This window comes from Schistocerca piceifrons, chromosome 4 (genome assembly GCF_021461385.2).
Source record: "Schistocerca piceifrons isolate TAMUIC-IGC-003096 chromosome 4, iqSchPice1.1, whole genome shotgun sequence".
Classification (NCBI taxonomy): Eukaryota; Metazoa; Arthropoda; class Insecta; order Orthoptera; family Acrididae; genus Schistocerca; species Schistocerca piceifrons.
The window spans coordinates 156,904,668-156,925,608 of record NC_060141.1 but is presented as its reverse complement, the minus strand read 5'-3'; positions in this window follow the sequence as shown (position 1 = coordinate 156,925,608).

The window sequence follows — 20,941 nt, the reverse complement described above, 5'->3', positions numbered from 1 at the left end:
ACAAACTGCAAAACGATTTAGAATAAATATCTGAATGGTGCGAAAAGTGGCAGTTGACCCTAAATAACGAAAAGTGTGAGGTCATCCACTTGAGATCTAAAAGGAACTCGTTAAACTTCGGTTCCACGATAAATCAGTCTAATCTAAAAGCCGTAAATTCAACTAAATACCTAGGTATCACAATAACGAACAACTGAAATTGGAAGGAACACATAGAAAATGTTGTGGGGAAGGCTAACCAAAGACTGCGTTTTATTGGCAGGACACTTAGAAAAGGTAACAGACCTACTAAGGAGACTGCCTACACTACCCTTGTCCGTCCCCTTTTAGAATGCTGCTGCGCGGTGTGGGACCATCACCAGATAGGACTGACGGAGTACATCGAAAAAGTTCAAAGAAAGGAAGCACGTTTTGTATTATCGAGAAATATGGGAGAGAGTGTCACAGAAATGATACAGGATTGGGGCTGGACATCATTAAAACAAAGGCGTTTTTCGTTTCGACGGAATCTTCTCACGAAATTCCAATCACCAACTTTCTACTCCGAATGCGAACATATTTTGTTGACACCGACTTACATAGGGAGGAACGATCACCACGATAAAATAAGGGAAATCAGAGCTCGTACGGAAAGACGTAGGTGTTCATTCTTTCCTAGCGCCATACGAGATTGGAATAATAGAAAATTGTGAAGGTGGTACGATGACCCCTCTGCCAGGCACTTAAATGTGATCTGCAGAGTATCCATGTAGATGTAGATGAAGAAATAAATAACGTCCCATTCTTCTTGACAGAGCGTAGGGGAACGATACGGGAGACCCTCACCGCCGTACTGGGCAAGGTCCTAATGGAGGTGGTTTGCCGTTGCATTCCTCCGACCGTAATGGGAATGGATGATTATGATGAAAACGACACAACACCCAATCATATTGGGGCAGGAAAAAACCCTAACCCCTCCAGGAATCGAACCCGGTACCCCGTGCTCAGGAAGCGACAACGCTATCGCGAGATCACGAGCGGTGGTCGAGCATTACAATAAAATACGGGAAATCAGAGCTCGCACGGAAAGCTATAGGTTTTTCGCTTTATTCCGCGCTCTGTTCGGGAGTGGGGAAAGAGAGAATAATTGTGAAGATGGTTCTATGAACCTTCTGCCAGGGACTTAAGTGTGATTTGCAGGGTATCCGTGCGGTTCTAAGCGCGTCAGTTTGGAACCGCGTGACCGCTACGGTCGCAGGTTCGAATCCTGCCTCGGGCATGGATGTGTGTGATGTCCTTAGGTTAGTTAGGTTTAAGTAGTTCTAAGTTCTAGGGGACTGATGACCTCAGTAGTTAAGTCCCATAGTGCTCAGAGCCATTTGAACCAGGGTATCCATGTAGATGTGCATGGGAAGAAACATTCACTCCTGTCATCTATGACTTTAGGTAAACCTCCATATGAGCTCTAATTCCTATGATTTTCTTGTCGCTATTCTCGAGATGCATCTGGGAGGCAGCAGTATGTTGTCTTCCTCTTCCTGGGACGAACACTCTCGGAATTTCAGTAGTAAACCTTTCCGTGATGGGCGACGTCTCTCTTGTAGGGTACGCCGCTGGAGTTGGTTGAACGCTTTAGTAACGCCCTCGCGCCATGCGAATCGTCCGGTGACGAAACATATCGCTCTTCGTTGGACTGCTACATCTCTATCATTAAGTGGAACAGGTAAGGGCAGTAGTCGAGAATGGGTCTTGCCATCATGCTGAGAAAAACCAATCTACCTGTAGAGGTCGAGCCGGCCGCGGTGGTCTAGCGGTTCTAGGCGCTCAGTCCGGAACCGCGCGACCGCTACGGTCGCAGGTTCGAATCCTGCCTCGGGAATGGATGTGTGTGATGTCCTTAGGTTAGTTAGGTTTAAGTAGTTCCACGTTCTAGGGGACTGATGACCACAGACGTTAAGTCCCATAGTGCACAGAGCCATTTGAACCATTTTGTAGAGGTCGACATGGCCCCCAAGAATAGATGCATCCTTTTGTGCCTTCCAGAATGATGACCTAGGAAACGCCGTCGAGCCTAGACCCTTTTGATGAGTGTTGCAGGAAATTTGTTTTCGGATGTTTCATGTCATACACGCCAATGGCCTTCTGTCCGATGGAGCATAAAACCTGATTCATCTGAAAACGCCACCTGTCACCACTCAGCGTACATCCAGTTGGGATATTGGCGTGCAAATTTCATCTCTCGTCACCGATGAACAACAGTCGTCATGGATACGTGAGACAAGCTCCTGCTACAGAGGCCTATAGGCACATTCGCTCAGCGGTCGTTGAGGAGATACTGTTGGTTGTTCCTTGGTTCATCTGGTTGGCCAGTTGCTCAACAGTTGTACGTCTGTTCGTCTGTACACATCTTGGCAGCCGTCATTCACTCCTGTCATCTATGACCTATGGTGAACCACAGCTGCGTTGGCTCCGGTTTTGGATTGCGCCATCATGTCACGCACGGTATATTTTAACCGTGGCGGCATGTAAACAGTTTACAAACTTAGCCATTTCAGAAACTGCTCGGCTCCATCCGTGGCGTGAAAGCCAAAGATCATGCCCTTTTGGCTGCCAGACAATTTGCCTGTTTCCGCGTTTCGACAACGACTGCAGTGTTCTCCCATACTGACGCTGACAGACGGACCTTACCCTTAGACCTCGGTCGTGGATGATATCGCAGTTAACTTCTGTTCCTCCTGTTTGTCATGGAGTAGTGATAATGACGTGTGTTTGATGAAGTGGCCTGAGAATGATCTGGAAGGGACAAAAGTAACATGGTTTCCAGTCAGGCTGGACGTTAGTGGTGAGTGGTTGAAGGGCCTTAATTGACTCTCTCTTCTTCTTCTTCTTCTTCTTCTTCTTCTTTGTCGGCTTTGATGTTAAAAGATCACCGAGGGCAGGATCCTGTGTGGTGTTGTTCTGGTTGTACCTGTTCGCTTCCTTGGTCAAGTTTTCTCAGTCTCTAGGGGAGAAGATGGGATAGGAATTAGCTAGAGAGCTTGTCTCGGGATGAACTCCTGCTTCTTGAATTTCCAATTCAGGTGCTAACTCCCTCAGCGGAAATGATAGGGGTGGTATGGGAGAAGGGATAGGGATAGTCTTGGTAGGGATGGGAGCTCTCGTGGAGAGACACAGTGATTTAGTGGAGCGCCGCCCTCAAACAACAGGAAGACAAAAGATGGCTGGTCTTCTTGCCGCCCACGGTTCGCGAGAGTGGGCAGGTGCCGGTGTCACCTCTGGGGCTATAATCTCTAGCTTCCTGGCCATCAGCCTAGCTGCATGCGTTTCCACATTGGCCAAGGTGAGTCTATCCCCGTCCTGGTGGTGGCTGGCGTCATCGGTGGCCTTCCGCAACGTTGCGCGGAAGTCACCGTTGCCTTCTTCGTGGCGACGCGGCCCACTTCCTCCTCCTGTATAGGGCAGTGGACGGGGGGGGGGGGGGGGGGGGGGCTGTGTCGCATGTGTGGCAGCCTTGCCTCCCTTCTTCTGTTTCTTCCCGCGGCTCTTGGATGTAGCTGCATCTGCTAGCAGTGAACGCCGCAGCAGTGCACGTATGTGGCAGCAACATCTCTGTTTGACACAGTAGCATGTATCATGCGCTTTAGCGCATTTCACACAAGCCACTGCGCCCGTGCAGGTCTTTGCTACATGCCCTATCTTCTGGCAGCGGCAGTGCTGCTCCTTCTTCGCCTTGCATCTCTTGGTCTTCTCGTTGCCGAGGCCGTTCCCGGCCAGCTTTAGCAGGAATTCTGCTACAGCAGCAACTTTGCCTCCTTTTCTGTGGCCAGACATGTCGGTGATGTGTAGTCGGTGAGACGAGCGACAGCAGCAACGATGCGACACGCAGCGAGTCGAACAGTAGAAATGCCGTGCTGTTCCCGCGTCCCCTCCGACACACTTTATACAGCCTCCACTCCTAGTGCTGCCACCTGTCGCCTGTGTGTGGTTATTGCACGTTGACGTCGAGCATAGGAGGTGGTCACATTAAGTGTTACCGGACTGTGTATATCATTGACATATCCTGCAAACAATAGCGATATAGCATTACACTTCTTTGTGGTACTCCTGACAATACCTGCACATCTGTAGATTATGTTCGTTAAGAACGAAGTCGTGAATCCACTCACAAATCTCGTCTGATACTCGGTGAGTTCGTACGTTGTTCGCTAAAGGACCGTATGACAGTCTGGAACAGTATCGAAAGCCTTCCGAAAGACAAGGTACACAGCATTAACTTGGATGCCGTTCTCTATGGCGATCTGGGCCTCACGGTCGAGCAGACCAGGCTAAGTTTTATAAGGACTCCGTTTGTGGAATCCATGTTGATTGTTAAACATGAGATTTGCGTTATTGAGAAAAGAGATGATAGGTGAGTATGAAACATGTTCGACAATTGTACAACAGAGTAACGTTAGTAATGTACGGCTATTGTCGCGTGCATCCCCTACAATCACTGTAGGACGAGGTATGGTTCGCCATAGTCGCGGTACAATTCACATACACACTCCACAAGCCACCATACGGTGTATGGCGGAGGGTGCCTGGTCCACCTGGCAATGGGGGCTGTGAGAAAGACTTCCTGTATGTTTCGGTACGAGCTCCAATTTCTCTTTTCTTTGCGATCCTTACGCGAGATGTGTAAGGGTCAATCAAATGAAAATACATTTATCTCACTGTGAGACAAGTTGATCGGTGCCTTCATGGAAAAAGACTGCGGCTGTCTATGGAACCATGATTGTACCGGGGCGTGCACCTCTTCGTCCGAAGCAAATCGACGGCCACGAATGTCTTCGCGATGCCTCCAAAAACATGGAAATCGCATGGGGAGAGATCGGCACTGTAAGAAGGATGTGCAAGGGCTTTCCAGCGTAGTAGAAACAATCTTGGCAACATGGAGGCGGGCATTTTGTTGGCATGTTGTTTCAACTACACTGCATAGTCTCTGGAAGCCCTTACACATTCTGCACACAGCCCCGATCTCTCCTTACGAAATTTCCGTATGTTTGGAACCTTGAAGAAACGCATTCATGAGCGAAGATTTGCTTCGAACGAAGAGTGCACATCTAGAAATACACTGGCCGTCTCTCCTCACATTGTGATATACGTTTTAACAATTATAGCGAATACTTTTGAAATAATAAATAGTTTACTGACTGTTTTCCCATCTTTTTCATTTGCATTTGATTACCCTCTTACACGTTGATGGCAGCAGGACCATTTTGAAATCTGCATCAAAAGCCCGTTCTGTAAACTTTCTCAGTAGTGTTCCTTCCCTCCAGCGATTCTCATTTGCGTTCACGTTATATTCCCATAATACTCGCGTGTTGATCGAAACAAGTGGTAGGCAGTCTAGCAGTTCGTCTCCGAAATCCTTCGATGTCTTCGTTTAATCCGGCCTGGTACACTTCCCAAACACTCAAACAGAACTCAAGAATGCTTTGCACAAGTGTTACGAAAGTGGTCTGCTCTATAGATAAGCTACACTTTCCTAGAAGTATCCGCTTTATAGATAAGCTACACTTTCCCAGTAGTCTCCCAACAACCAAAGTCGACGATTCGCCATGTCTACAACTAACCCTCCATTTCACGTAGTCTTGAAACGTTACAACTACACATCCAGAAAGAAAATTAGTACGACCCTTTAGAGGTTTCCAATTCACTCATGATTTATTTTCGGATCAGTGCATATGGTATACAGGAAATGATTACATTTGAAGAACAATAGCACAAGCGGTAAAGCGGCACCAGGTACCGACCCATGCTGAAACACCCATAAAAGTATTTGGCCTCCATCGCTGGCAAAGCAAGCGCTGACTCTGCATGAAGTCGATCGTACAGATGGCAAATACTGCCCAGGGATACAATATGCCATGCCTGCCCGAATTTTTCACGTAGTTATGTAAGAATTGTTGGCTGACGAGACGCACGAGTCACATCTCGTCCTATCAGTCCCACGTGTGCTCGACTGGACACAAGTTCGGAGACTGTGCTGGCCAGGGAAGTTGCTGCACTTCATGGAGCACATTGAGTTTCACGGGCCTTATGTGGGCGAGCATTATCGTTTTGGAACAACACATCACCTCCTGTTGCAAGAATGGCAAAAGAACTGATCTAACAAAGTTCTACACGTACAGAGCTCTGGTTAGCATCCCAACCAGAAACACCAAAGTTGAACGGGAGTTGTAGCTCATTTGTATCCTAGATCATAAGGCGTGGGATGGGGCCAATGTGTCCTGGATGAATGGACTCTATGAGACAGCTGTTACGCTCCAGGATAATATCCCAAGCGGACACTACAAAATTCGTTCAAATTCTATCCAGGCAACACCTGGAAGCAGAACCACCTGTGTCAGTGACCAGTAGACTGCCAGCTAGGGGGAAATGCTGAGCGAGTTGCGGCAAACAAGGAAGCTATCGCCGCACAGGGGAACACCGAGTGCCCAGGTCTGCAAGAGAAGCACAGTGACATTACGGAAACCTGGGAATACCGTCATACAAGCGACAAAGCAGACCAGGTACAATGCAACAATAAGTATTCATTAACTTTGTATGGTCGGGGTTCAGTCATGTACAAGTTTTTAAAAGGACAACAGTCAGTCAACAGCGAATATGATGTCCTAAAAAAAAAAGTATTCGTGTTTCGAGGCAGCAGAAAAAAGCCTCTGAAAGGTGAAGCCGCGAAAGTGTGAAGTCACTCAGAGCTGACAGACCACATGATGTCATAGCTATCGCCACTACCGCAGAGTGCACAGGAAGTGCCAACATAAATACCTCACCTTTCTTAACAAATGTCTAATTGCTGAGTGATGATTGCCGACTGACTACTATGTAGTATCAGCCCTTGTGTCAGTTGCAGAGCATAAACCACGAAAGCTGACAATCGGCACATATAGCTGTCTTTCATAAGTCTATGAAAGCACGATTCCTGCTGGGGGGACGTTGCCGCTGCCAGCTGCAATCCAAACTGATGAGGTGCGGCCGCCATCACCCTGCAGGCCTGCTGGAGGCTGGACCAGCGTGACCTGGATACTGTCCTCCTCTGCCTTCCTGAGGCCAACACTGATGCTGATGGCTACCGTTTCCCAAACAGGATCTGAGGGCCCACCCTTGTTGGGCGTCAACAAGTACCTCAGGTGGACCTGGGGCGAGAGCCCTGAGTGCAAGTCTTCGACGTCAGTGAGAGCGTTTTGGAGCCACCGGCTGTCCTGTGGCATGACAGCCGCCACTGTGCTGGCCATTCTGTACGTCGGGTTTCCTCTGCTGACGATGTGCTGTTCTGCCAGCCTAGCTGAGATATGTCTCTTTGGAAGGCAAACCAGCATTACAGCCTAATAAATGTGTTATTGTCTATGATATTATCTTGGTGCTCTAGAGCGTAACTAGGTCCTCACCACCGCATCCCATCTGGCTCTCTCCTGAAGACTGCAGGAGTCTGGAAACAGTACAGTGCTCACGAGATCTACACTGTACGCACAAACGGCCATCTCTTGCGTGCAGGCCGAATCTGCTTTCATCGCTGAAGACCTCAGCGCGCCAGTCCAACTACGCTCTGACAGTAGCAGTCGACTCATGCATGACAGGAAGGTAGTAGTTCCACTGCTAGTAAAGGATTCCCAAGAGTTTGTATTGACATATCTGGCCCCAAAAGCCCTCTTATCTGTGCCACTGCTGCCCTTACAATACGACGCTCTCGACTGGTATCTGTGCTATGTGGATGTCTAGAACCTCATTTACAGGTGTGAGAACGTTCACGTGACCACTGACACAAGCACAGCTGCACAACTGAAGTAGCACGACTATATTGTGTTGCTCTTCTCCGAATGGACCATCCCGCCACTGGGAAGACCACAATTTCAGCTCTTTCCAACTCGCTCAGTTGGCTGTAAAAAGCAGGTGCGTGTCTTCGTTGCGCGGTTGCCGGCTTGCTTCACATGTTTACACCACACTGAGACTTCTGGCTGTGAGCATTCTCTGTTAAAAGGCAGACACAGATGGCGTTGTGGAAGCTACGCCACTACGATATCTGTTGGTGGACGACGTTGAAACCATTACAGTACACCTCCTATCCCCCAGGCGGCATGTGACGTCACGGATCAAAACCGACGTCGTCTTTCCATGTGTACTATCTTTTTTTCCGGTAGTGTAGATATTAAATTGATGTGACTGTCCAATAAGTGCCCAACCATTGGGGCCGTACAGTGTACGTGTACCTTGCGTCTTATTCTCGAATGTGAATACCAATAAAGGGCTGGCCAAGCGGGCAATAAACGCTGGCGGAACGCGCAGACACTGTGCGCGCCGTGGGACCGCAGGCCCTCCAGAGCGAAGCCGTGCGTAATATACAGCGGCGGCCGCGCAGACTTCTTTACGAGCCGTGGCCGGGACGTTTATAACGAGCGGATTTGCGAGCCGCCGTTCTTTATCGCGGCCCGACGGACTCTGCCGCGGCGGCGGCAGCGGCGGCGGCGCGGGCGTCCTTCCGCTGATATAGGGCGAAATATTTTAATTGCTCGCGGGAGGATCATTGGGCTCACTGGCGCGTATGTGGCGTGCGCGTGCGGGAGAGACAGAGGGGGAGGGAGAGGAGCACGCGACGGATAAAAAACGAGGGGCAGTTAAAAAAAAGAGTGGGCAGCAGAGACAAGAGGCAGCCGCCAGATTTAGAGGTGGCACTGGCCGGCAGGGTAAAAACCCAGCCAGCGGGGGAAGATGGCGGCGGCGGCGGCGGCGGGCGCGGGTATTTGGGAAGTGAGCGGAGCGTGTGTGCGGTGCGTGACGGAGGGTGGGAGGCACACAGGAAGGGTGGCCGGCTGGAGAACGCTGGCTAATAACTCACAAATTGAGGCCGTAACTCTTCGCGCGCTTCGCGACGCGGAAGAAAACGCGCGGCCCACCGAGACTAGTTTGCCGGCAATATTGGCAACCCTGACGCGGAGTACCACATCCATCTTCGACACTTTTTTTCTCCTCGCTCCGGCGCATCTACCTGCCGTGTGTGTTTTATGTCGGACGTTGGAGTAAAAATATTCTCGGAATTTGCTTCGCTAAATGCGCACCGGGAGATCAGTATTATTGTACGCCTGTGGAGCCGTTAGTTTTTGTTCAGTTGGTCCAGCGGTGGGGCGTCGAAGGAGATCACTGGGAATATATGGGTCCTATTTTGGAAATGTGTATCCGGGCGTTAAGTTTTGCACACCTCTCTCAAGTCATAATCTGGAATGTGGTGTTCCACAGCTTTAGACATGTTTATTTACGCCATAAGCTGCTGTATAATTTTATTGAAATGTTCTTCCAGTTTCAATTTATGTGGACCATCTTCTGGTAATGGACAAAACGTCTTTTTAGCATCTTTCTTTCTGATGTATAACTCATAGTTGCCTCAAAATTGAGTTCAATAGAAGAATATCAATATAATCTCTCTCTCTCTCTCTCTCTCTCTCTCTCTCTCTCTCTCTCTCTCTCTCCGTCCGAACAGGCCACAGGCCTCGGAAGTACCGACCGACCTCCGTGTCATCCTCAGCCAATAGGCGCCAGTGGTTACAGACACGGAGGGGCATGTTGTCGGCACAGTGCTCTCCCGGCCGTTGTCAGTTTTCATGACGGAGCCGCTACTTCTCAGTCAAGTAGCTCCTCAATTACCCTTACGAGGGCTGAGCGCACCCAGCTTCCCAATAGTGTTCGGCAGACCCAGACGGAGACCCATCTAAGTGCTAGCCACCAAGCCCAGCGCATGACTTCGGAGATCTGAGGGGGACCGATGTTACCACTGTGACTGTTGGCATCAATATCCATTCATATTATACAAACGGATGTATATATGTGTGTGTATGTTCCACACCTCCTCCTACACCACTGGACCAATTTCAACTAAACTTAGTACACATACCCCTTACTGTCAGGCTGTAGCCTCTGTGTGGCTAAGAAGTACTCATCTATCATATTCAGGAAATATGACGTCATAAACAATGGGACGAGTGAAAAATTGCCACATCGTGCATGACGTTTAAGTTTATTACTTCTGTGCTACCAACTACATTCCAATAAATTTCACAGAAAGGATCCACACTTGCACTAAATGCATCTACAAAAGTAGATCATGGTAGCACATATAGTTCAGAATATATGATGTCATAAACATTGACATGCGTCAAAAACTGCCGCTTCATAAATGATATTTAAATTTATTACCTCTTGTAGTGTAACGACGTATTAGTTTTTCGTTTGATATATGTATGACCATGTGCAGACTTCGTCACCTACGTCAGTTACAACCCACTTCAAAAATGATTCATATTCTTTTAAATTGTCATAGAATGGTTCTTGAACGAAACTGTAAAACATCAATTGAGTCGTGTGCAAAGAATTACATCACTTGGGCCAATTGGTTTATGTAACTTTTTCGAATTTAAATTTCGTTTGTTTCTCCTCAGAAATTATATTGACACACGTTATCTTTATCTAATCGATATCAGAATCACACATTAAATAAACTTTTTAGATTCAAAGTTTCGGTGAACGCCGTAAGAATCACGAATCTTGTCAAATAAATTATTAATCCGTTCACATAATTCTTCATAAATAAATCTTCAAGACACGTGTTTCAACTTTAGTAGCATACACTATTTTATTAGCTTCCTACACATACAGATGTGAACTTGAGCGTTGAGAGTTAGTGACTGACATTTCAATAAGATTAAGCTCTATATGACGTCATTGTTGTACAAAAAGAGTATAAAAATTCATTTTTAATTTTTAGAAGCACGACGCAACAACTCGGTTCCAGGATCTTCTGTTGCTCCTTGGCTGTCGACCCGCGACGTATAGCGGCCAGCAATTTCCTCTCTGGTCACGGCAACGAAGATGCTGTCCCCGTTCGTTGCGCCGCCCTCTCCGTACATGAAACACATAAAAAAAATACAAAACTTTTGAATAATTCACATCTATTACAAATAATAAGAAAACACATAAACAAAACTAAATTAAACTTATAGTCACCTGCAAACTGGGCTGACTTTGGTGGATGGGTGACGCTTAATTTCGTCCCACTACACTCTTTGCTACTAACTCGAGTTGCAACACATTTCACAGACAGTATCCACGTATACCTACACGAATTTATCGTTTTACTACACATAGTTCAAAAGAAATAACGTCAGACACTGAATTAAGTAAACATTACAGAGAATCTCTATCTTGCATACCATGTTACTTAATTTGGATACTGTATTTATACATTTGTACATTGTGCATATTTCTTTGTACAACGGTTTCATAATTTCAGATGTGTTTTCACGGATACATGGGAATGAATTTCTTTAAATTTTACTCTTCACGGTTCATTTTTCTCTGTAAATCCTTCTTAATACAAAATGGCTGCGGAACTTCTGTTAATCACTATAAAACGTCAATCAGAAACAGCTTCAGACGTCTATATTTTCAATTTTATTTTATTTTTGCAAAAATAAAATGAAATTGGGAATATAGACGGCTGAAAGTGTCTCTGATTTCATATTTTACTGATCACTTTTTGTTTCCGGCATTTTTTGTTCCCGTTTCTATAAGAAATTTGACAATATGAGTACCTGGGCAAATACTGGGTTTGTCAGCTTTTTATATGTCACTGACACTCATTTGATAACTTGATACATCCGCATTCCTACTGAAAAGGTGGCATGTACACCAAGTGCAAGACCTGTTAAATGCTATTAAGATCTTATGCTATATATTGCTGTCGAAAAAAATGACATTTTGTTCTAGAGACAGTGACAGACTCTTTAATTGTACACTTAATACACTCCTGGAAATTGAAATAAGAACACCGTGAATTCATTGTCCCAGGAAGGGGAAACTTTATTGACACATTCCTGGGGCCAGATACATCACATGATCACACTGACAGAACCACAGGCACATAGACACAGGCAACAGAGCATGCACAATGTCGGCACTAGTACAGTGTATATCCACCTTTCGCAGCAATGCAGGCTGCTATTCTCCCATGGAGACGATCGTAGAGATGCTGGATGTAGTCCTGTGGAACGGCTTGCCATGCCATTTCCACCTGGCGCCTCAGTTGGACCAGCGTTCGTGCTGGACGTGCAGACCGCGTGAGACGACGCTTCATCCAGTCCCAAACATGCTCAATGGGGGACAGATCCGGAGATCTTGCTGGCCAGGGTAGTTGACTTACACCTTCTAGAGCACGTTGGGTGGCACGGGATACATGCGGACGTGCATTGTCCTGTTGGAACAGCAAGTTCCCTTGCCGGTCTAGGAATGGTAGAACGATGGGTTCGATGACGGTTTGGATGTACTGTGCACTATTGAGTGTCCCCTCGACGATCACCAGTGGTGTACGGCCAGTGTAGGAGATCGCTCCCCACACCATGATGCCGGGTGTTGGCCCTGTGTGCCTCGGTCGTATGCAGTCCTGATTGTGGCGCTCACCTGCACGGCGCCAAACACGCATACGACCATCATTGGCACCAAGGCAGAAGCGACTCTCATCGCTGAAGACGACACGTCTTCATTCGTCCCTCCATTCACGCCTGTCGCGACACCACTGGAGGCGGGCTGCACGATGTTGGGGCGTGAGCGGAAGACGGCCTAACGGTGTGCGGGACCGTAGCCCAGCTTCATGGAGACGGTTGCGAATGGTCCTCGCCGATACCCCAGGAGCAACAGTGTCCCTAATTTGCTGGGAAGTGGCGGTGCAGTCCCCTACGGCACTGCGTAGGATCCTACGGTCTTGGCGTGCATCCGTGCATCGCTGCGGTCCGGTCCCAGGTCGACGGGCACGTGCACCTTCCGCCGACCACTGGCGACAACATCGATGTACTGTGGAGACCTCACGCCCCACGTGTTGAGCAATTCGGCAGTACGTCCACCCGGCCTCCCGCATGCCCACTATACGCCCTCGCTCAAAGTCCGTCAACTGCACATACGGTTCACGTCCACGCTGTCGCGGCATGCTACCAGTGTTAAAGACTGCGATGGAGCTCCGTATGCCACGGCAAACTGGCTGACACTGACGGCGGCGGTGCACAAATGCTGCGCAGCTGGCGCCATTCGACGGCCAACACCGCGGTTCCTGGTGTGTCCGCTGTGCCGTGCGTGTGATCATTGCTTGTACAGCCCTCTCGCAGTGTCCGGAGCAAGTATGGTGGGTCTGACACACCGGTGTCAATGTGTTCTTTTTTCCATTTCCAGGAGTGTATTTCGTTTGCGGTAATGACAGAAAACATTTTATGTCGTTATCCGGTGTCGGCCACAATTGGCCATCATCAGGACCAGGCAAGAAAAAGAAGAGAAACTTCATTTTACTTTCTCAACTCTTGACATATCTGACAACATAAGAGAGTAAAATAAAAACGGTATGACAAGTAGATAATTCCATTCTACTTTGTTCTCTTGCATCCTTTGCGAGGAGTTGATAAAGTAAAACAGATTTTCTCTGCTATTTCTTTTCTAGTTATGGTGATGACTAGCGGTATCGATACCAGTTTACGGTATCATGCTTTGGACGATATTGCGAGGGAAAGTAAGGTCCGATCAGGCGCGAAAAGGAAACCACAGTGAAAACCTGACGAAGCTTTACACACATGTGTTGGGCAGTGTCTCTAGTACGCCTGTATATTGCGTCACGTCCCTCTTTACAGTTCTGAGCGCGCATTGAGCACGTAAAGGTTCAAATGAGCACTATGGGACTTAACATCTGAGGTCATCAGTCCCCTAGAACTTAGAACTACTTAAACCTAACTAACCTAAGGACATCTCACACATCCATGCCCGAGGCAGGATTCGAACCTGCAACTGTAGCTGTCGCGCGGTCCCAGACTGAAGCCCCTAGAACCGCTCGGCCACTCCGGCCGGCTGAGCACGTAAAGATGCCTAGATAAGTTGTGTCTCCAGCCAAGTATGAGTGCTTGCGAGAGATTTCGCCTGATGTCATGCAGCCCACATAACATAACTGTCATGCGTATTCTTCTTCATGAAAATTCTCGGTGGCACACTGCAGGGGCAATGAGGATACTCCCGCAGCGTTTTCGATGGAAAGTGTTTGGTCAATCACCATATAGCCCAGTCATGGCTCTCTTTCATTTTGATTCCTGCTCACATGAACCGCTGGCTGTCGTCAAAATTTAAAGGCAACTTTTTGGCAAAGACAATGAACTGTGAACCAGCTTAGAAAATTGGTGAAAAGCACAGCTGGCTGCCTTCTATGACGATGGTATTGGAAAGTTGGTACAACGCTACCACAAACGTCTAAGTCGGAGCGGCGACTATGTACAGCAGTAGCTGGAAGGTGTAGCTAGCTGTTGCTGCTGAAACATTTTTGATTTTCACAGTGGTTTCGATTTCACGACTGACTGGACCTTACTTTCCGAGTAGCCCTTTTAAATGTACAAATATACTGCTGTCGCTGAGTGGCGGTTTGCGACAGTGGTTGATTATGACTGCCATACATCAGAAGTTATACCTAAAATTGCTAACTGCAGAATTTAAATGTCATATGCATTCCTGCAATCAAATGAGTAATTCTTGCCGAAAACGATACTAAAATTGTTCAGTGGTTGGTGTGCTGTCCACTAAAAAGAACATGGGAATTCTAAGGTCAGGATTATCAGAAGATAACGGTACTGGGAAAAGTTGTCCATCTAGTTGACAAATGTGTGCCGGCTGTGGTGGCCGTGAGGTTCGAGGCGCTCCAGTCCGGGGCCGCGCTGCTGCTACGGTCGCAGGTTCAAATCCTGCCTCGGGTATGGATGTGTGTGATGTCCTTAGGTTAGTTAGGTTTAAGTAGTTCTAAGTTCTAGGGGACTGATGACCACAGCAGTTAAGTCCCATAGTGCTCAGAGCCATTTGAACCATTTTTTTGACAAATGTGTCAGACGCATTCAGTCCAAATTAGCTCGAAGATCAAGATAGATTCTAGATGCACAATTTAGGAGAAGGCAATGAGGCTGACAAAAGTAAGTGTTTCAGCCTTTTCTTAAAGGGAACAGGACATTGAATTGTGGTTACAGTGCAGGTTAGTGTGTTCCAGAGACGAACAGTAACAACAAGAACGAGATGGCGTATGTTACTGTTTTATGAATGGACACAGCGAGGATACTAGAATAGTGAGACTTGAGTTGCGATTTCACAAGGTACTGGGAAGCATGCGCACTGAGAAGCGGATGAACTAGATGTAGCTTATGGTAGTCGCGGAAATGTTCCGGCCTCAACCATCCTAACCGGGTGTTTGAAGCAATGACACAGTCAAATAGACTGACAGAGTCAACAGAATTAATACAATCTTCTCGGACTTCCAGCCATATCAGGTGGTTAAAATCTCACGAGCGTTTGATCGAGCTCTCCACGGCCATTGTCAAGTGGTAAATGGCTGCCGCGTCGCCGTTGCCCCGCCTTAATGTAGCCGTGCTGCTGACTCTGACGTCACTGGTGCTCTCTTCCTCTCCAAATGTAGTAATTTTTTCGTCCCGCTTCCATCGCATACGCTTGCACCCCGCGATGACCTGGTTCCAGGCTTTGCTGAGTCGGAAATCGCCGTCTTTATTGATGGTGTTTTCAGATATTTTTATTTCCACAACTTCTTTTATAACGCTATCCCAAAATCCCTTCCTCCTCATAATCAAAGATGTTTCGTCGAATAAAATTCGGTGTCGATTTTTAAAGCACGTTCTGCCACGGCAGATTTTTCAGTATGGCATAGGCTTAGGCACCTCTTGTGTGTCGTTTGGCGTTGCTGCACACTGCGTACTGTTTGGCCGAAATAGTAGCAGCCACACTAACATGGTACGTTGTGCACTCAAAGCGTTTTAAGCCCAAAATCCTCCTTCACAGACCTCATGAGCAGTGGTATTTTTGATGGTGGTGCTAAGTTACTATGGGACCAAACTGCTGAGGTCATCGGTCCCTAGTCTTACACGCTACTTTAACTTAAACTAACTTACGCTAAGGACAACACACACACCCGTGCCCGAGGAAGGACTCGATCGAACCTCGGGGGGAGCTGCTCGTATTTTTGCTGGGGGCCTTTACGCTGATGAAATGTTGTGTCTCTTCAGCAGCCAGCTAATATTTCCCTACACTGCGCCACAGAAAGGCAAAAACACATTTCTTGTTCTTTTCTTCGGACGTGTTTCTTCTGCGCGTTTCACCAGAAACAGTTTACGATACCTGATCCTGATTGTATCCATTTTTCCGGAAGACTTTTCCGAGATGTCTTGGCTTTAGCGGCAGACTTTCAGCGTCTGGGGCAATTTTAGCGCGATGGACGAGGGTGTTCAATACGCCACGATTTTTATCCGGGTGGCGGTGGCTGAGAGCGAGAAGATACCGACCCGTGCGTATAGATTTCCTGTAGACACTGTGGTCGAAGTGCCCATTGATTTTCCGGCGAACAAGGATGTCAAGGAAGGGGAATGCACCGTCCATGTCTACTTCCATCGTAAAATTAATGTGGTCGTGAATGCTGTCGAGGCCTTCTAAGAATCTCCCAGTTTTTCACACCCGTGGGGCTAGATGACAAAAGTGTCGTCGAATTAACGATAGAAGTAACTGTGTCCTAAGCGATGTCCTCAAATTTCTCCATAAAAAGGCTGGGTCTTTCTGTGCCTATTCTATTGTTTCATTCTTTTTTTTAGTGCTCGTCCGATGCCTCCTTACCGTCACGCTGATGGTTTAAGACTATTATGAGAAACTTACTCTCCTACACTCGTAATTTGTGCCTTCTCCATTTACTCAGCTCCTTGTCACCGACCTCGAGTAAACTGTGCACGTTGATTTTATCTCTGTCTCTTTCATTTTGTCTAGCCGTCACAGTCCTTCCACTTCTCTGAGAAACCGCATTTCGGCTGCCTGTACTCTGTTTTTGTCTTTAGATGGCATGATCCGAGTGTTATTTGCATCTAGGAATCTTGCATCTTCATGACTTTGTAGAATAGTACACGTACGGCTAACAAGGGACAACATAATTTCTGAGAAGCTCTGAACAGAAAAAGACGGTCGAGAGAGAAAATATGCTAAGGAAGTGTAATCGATCGACTAATGTAGCCTACAAAACTCTCGTTCAAGCTATTCTTGAATGCTGACACCGTTCGCCAACCTGGCGAAGTTATCGCGGTAAGTTAATACATGTTGCTGTCTTCCCTCCTGCCTAATCCATGATCCCGTTGTTTATTTTCTTATCCTAATGATTCTCAACGTGCACATCTCTGTTGTCTGCTAAAGAACCATCTGTTTTTTTTATTCTTACATTAAAAGTCTTCGTCTCTCTGTTAAAAGTCAAAACTGACAATGCCTACCGTATAGAAATTTTCCGTTAGAAGGACAAGGGAAGCTACCTACAAACGACAGCAGATACGAATAAAATCAATTACTTACATAATTTGTGATATACTTTGTGACCTACTTCCTTAGACGAACACAGATGGGATACGATACCCCTGCTAGCTCTTAGACCAATATGTAGTCGGCTTCTAGAAACTGCTATACAGTATACTCGTCGGAGACATTCCAGCTATTCATCACATTAAAGTAAGGGCTCGGCAACAATAGTATGACAACTTTCCAAGAACGAAAAAAACTGGCGAATTTGAAGATTCATAGTCTTATTTTCCACGACGCGTAATACACAATCTTTCTGTGTATTTCTGTATTATGAAATCAGTGTTTCGTAGGCTAGATCTATAAAACTAGTATTAGGCAGGCAACACAATCACACATGTCTGTTTTCAGGCAGACAAGAGAACATGATAACATGACAAAACTAGTCTCTGAATAAGTAAGTATAGTGTTTAAACAGATTCATCAAATGTCACAGTGCATCGTAATGATACAGTTAGATGCTTAAAGATGCGAGAATGGCACACAATCGATAAACGCCTAATCTAGCCACTAGATACTAACCGTAAATGAAAGAATCGTTACGGTCATCAAAACGTCGTTAACAAGATAAATGTTAAACGTTGGTCTAAGGCGTATTCTTAGTCTTGAGAAACATTCGGTTTTCAGTTTACTTCACTTTCTTCTAGAGTCAACATTTCTTTATTGCATGTGAAGTTCGTAACAGTCACATTCAGGCCCGTCTCATAATTTATTCCAGATTTAGTCGATAAAATATATATTATTAATATATCAAGAGCAAAGTAAGTAGCTTAATCAGGCAGTCGGCAGGCCGAGGATGGGGGCAGGAGGTGGAACGGGGAATACTACTTTCCAGTTGTACAGTCAAAGGTCAGAGTGGAGACGGTATGCTATCTCTTCCTCAATTCTATTATGATGGAAATATAGGTGTATTTGTTACGTGGAATTTGGTGCTTGTCGTTAGTGTATTGTTCAACGGATGTTTTGCTATAGACGAGAGAGAAGGGATAGGTCGAAAGCTGAAGCCGGCGCATACCCTCCTGTTCTGAAATAACGGCATGAGGGCAATGGCTGTCAGTTTCTGCTGCCTTCACTGTATCAGACACTACGGATGGAAACGAGATTTAATACAGGACATTGGTGCAGCATTTCTTGATCATAAGCCTCATGTCACCAGTTCCCCTCCTCTTTCCGCTCGAACAAAAGTGATGAACATTTTTTTCTTCATTAGGGATATCCCGGCTGCCTCCACATAATAATGACTGGCAGACCTAAACCGAATGGCTACTTCCTTCAGCAGTTTGGTCCCATAGGAACTTAATACAAAAACTACCGCTACTTCTTCCTGAGCACACTTAGCACCAGCCTTTGTCGATTAGGTGTTCCTACAGGTTCCACGTCACTTCTGGTACAACTGTTATTCGTATCCATTGTTTACCGTAGCAGGTGATGCGTGCGACGGGTTTCCTTCTCAATTTCCTGGTGATTACTCCCTGGTTCACAGGCACGCGATGCTGCTCAAGTTTCCCAGCCACCCTGGGAACCGTGTCGTGGGCGCACAGAATCACGCCTGACTTCTTCGTACAAAAGGGGCGCAAGCAAGTCACGCAACAGCGGACTCAATTGCTCACCCGCTTCGCGGCAGACTGTGGTAGGGGTTCCTGTAGGCGAAGTAAAAAGTAACTTTTACGGCTGTAACTTTGCCAAGGTCCTATAAACATTTTCGCTCTTTGCAATTGATGGCCTGTGTTTACTCGACACAGGTTTGAAGGAAAAAAGTTCAACGCTTGTCTAGCTTTCATTTACTGATTAATATTCTATCGTCTCACTGCTTATGTGGATGCAGTGAATATTCCAGAATTCGAATCAAGAATAGCTGAACTGTGTAACGATGCAACTTAAGCAGTTTCATAAAGGCAAGTTTTCTGGTCCAGATTCTATACCAATAAGGTTCCTCTCGGAGTATGCTGATGAAATAGCTCCATTTTTAGCAGTCAAATAACCGTTTGCTCAACGGAAGGTACGTACCTAAAGCCTGAAAGTTACACGGGTCACAATAATATACAGGAAAGGAAATGGCAGTAATCCGCTCAATTATCATCGATTTTCAGTAGCATTTTGGAACAAATACTTTGCTCGAACTTAAAATGGAACTGTCACATGGAAAATGCGTGAAAGGTGAACCAAAGACTGTGTTTTATTAGCAAAATACTTAGAAAAGCACACAAATTTACGAAAGAAAATGCATGCACTATACTGGCCTGTCCTCTTCTGGGAAATTGCTGCTTACCACAATATACTGACGGAGGGCGTCGGAAAAGTTCACAGAAGCGCAGCTCGGTTTGTATTATTGCGAAATAGGGGACAGAGTATCATATATACACTGAAGCGCCAAGGAAACTGGTATAGGCATGTGTATTCAAATACAGAGATATGTAAACAGGCAGAATACGGCACTGCGGTCAGTAACGAAATTTCTGTCACCAACGTTCTCTGCCGAATGCAATAATATTTTATTTGCTGCCACCCACAAAGGGAGGAATCACCATCGAAATAAAGCGCGAGAGACCGGAGATCACACGGAAAGGTTTTTGGGAATTTATTTTTCTCACGAGCTGTTCGAGAGTGGAGCTCTCAAGAAATAGTTTGAAAGTGGTTCTATGAACACTCTAACAAACACTTTATGGACAAACTGCCTGTTGGTTTCTGTCTAGGTTTCTTCGGCCGACGTCTGGTTGATGGTTTTTCTGACGATTCGCCTGCACGAATGGCTGGATGTGTCAAAGCATCACCCTCTACTGCTGGTGGTGGACTCCACCAACAGCAATGGAGGGTGACGTTTTGACAATGGCTGCCACTCGTGCTGTCGGAACGTCAGACGAGTCATCAAACAAAAGCGTCGGCCGATGAACCTGGGACAGAAGCCGAGTGGCAGTTTGCCAACAAGTGTCCACGAAAGTCTTAACAATTTTGTAAACACTTAGGTATGAATTGCAAAGCAATCGTCATGTAGACACAGACGAGAAATGGGAAGAGCAGTAGGTATCACGAAAATCAAACGTGTATTCGGTCAACCTTAAGATGTCGGAGTACTGTCCTGCTGGTATTTTTCAACAATGAAAGCGCGCAAGGTGCGGCTGTACGCCAGACTGTGTACTGGGATGACTTGACCGCCCTGCGGCAGCGTCCGACAAGCTCCTTCCACGTAACGAGAGCGCGCGCGCCTGCTCGTGAGTTATTTTACAATTTGTAGTGTATAATTAAGACCGGCTTGTATATACGAGGCACGTTTCTAATTCACGACCACCGTAAATTGTGCTCGTGTGTGTGTGTGTGTGTGTGTGTGTGTGTGTGTTTGTGTGTGTGAACCCCCACTGCTCGGAGCTGAAATGCTGAGCGCGCGGCGGGCGCCTTGTGGTGCTCTTTGTTCGATAGGGAATCGAAGTAATTACCGCTGAAATTCTATTTCGGCCCTCGAGCTGCCGCCGAGATGACGCATGGTCGGACGCGGCTCCGTAAATCGTGGAGCCGGTAGCTGCCGGCGTCGGCCCGG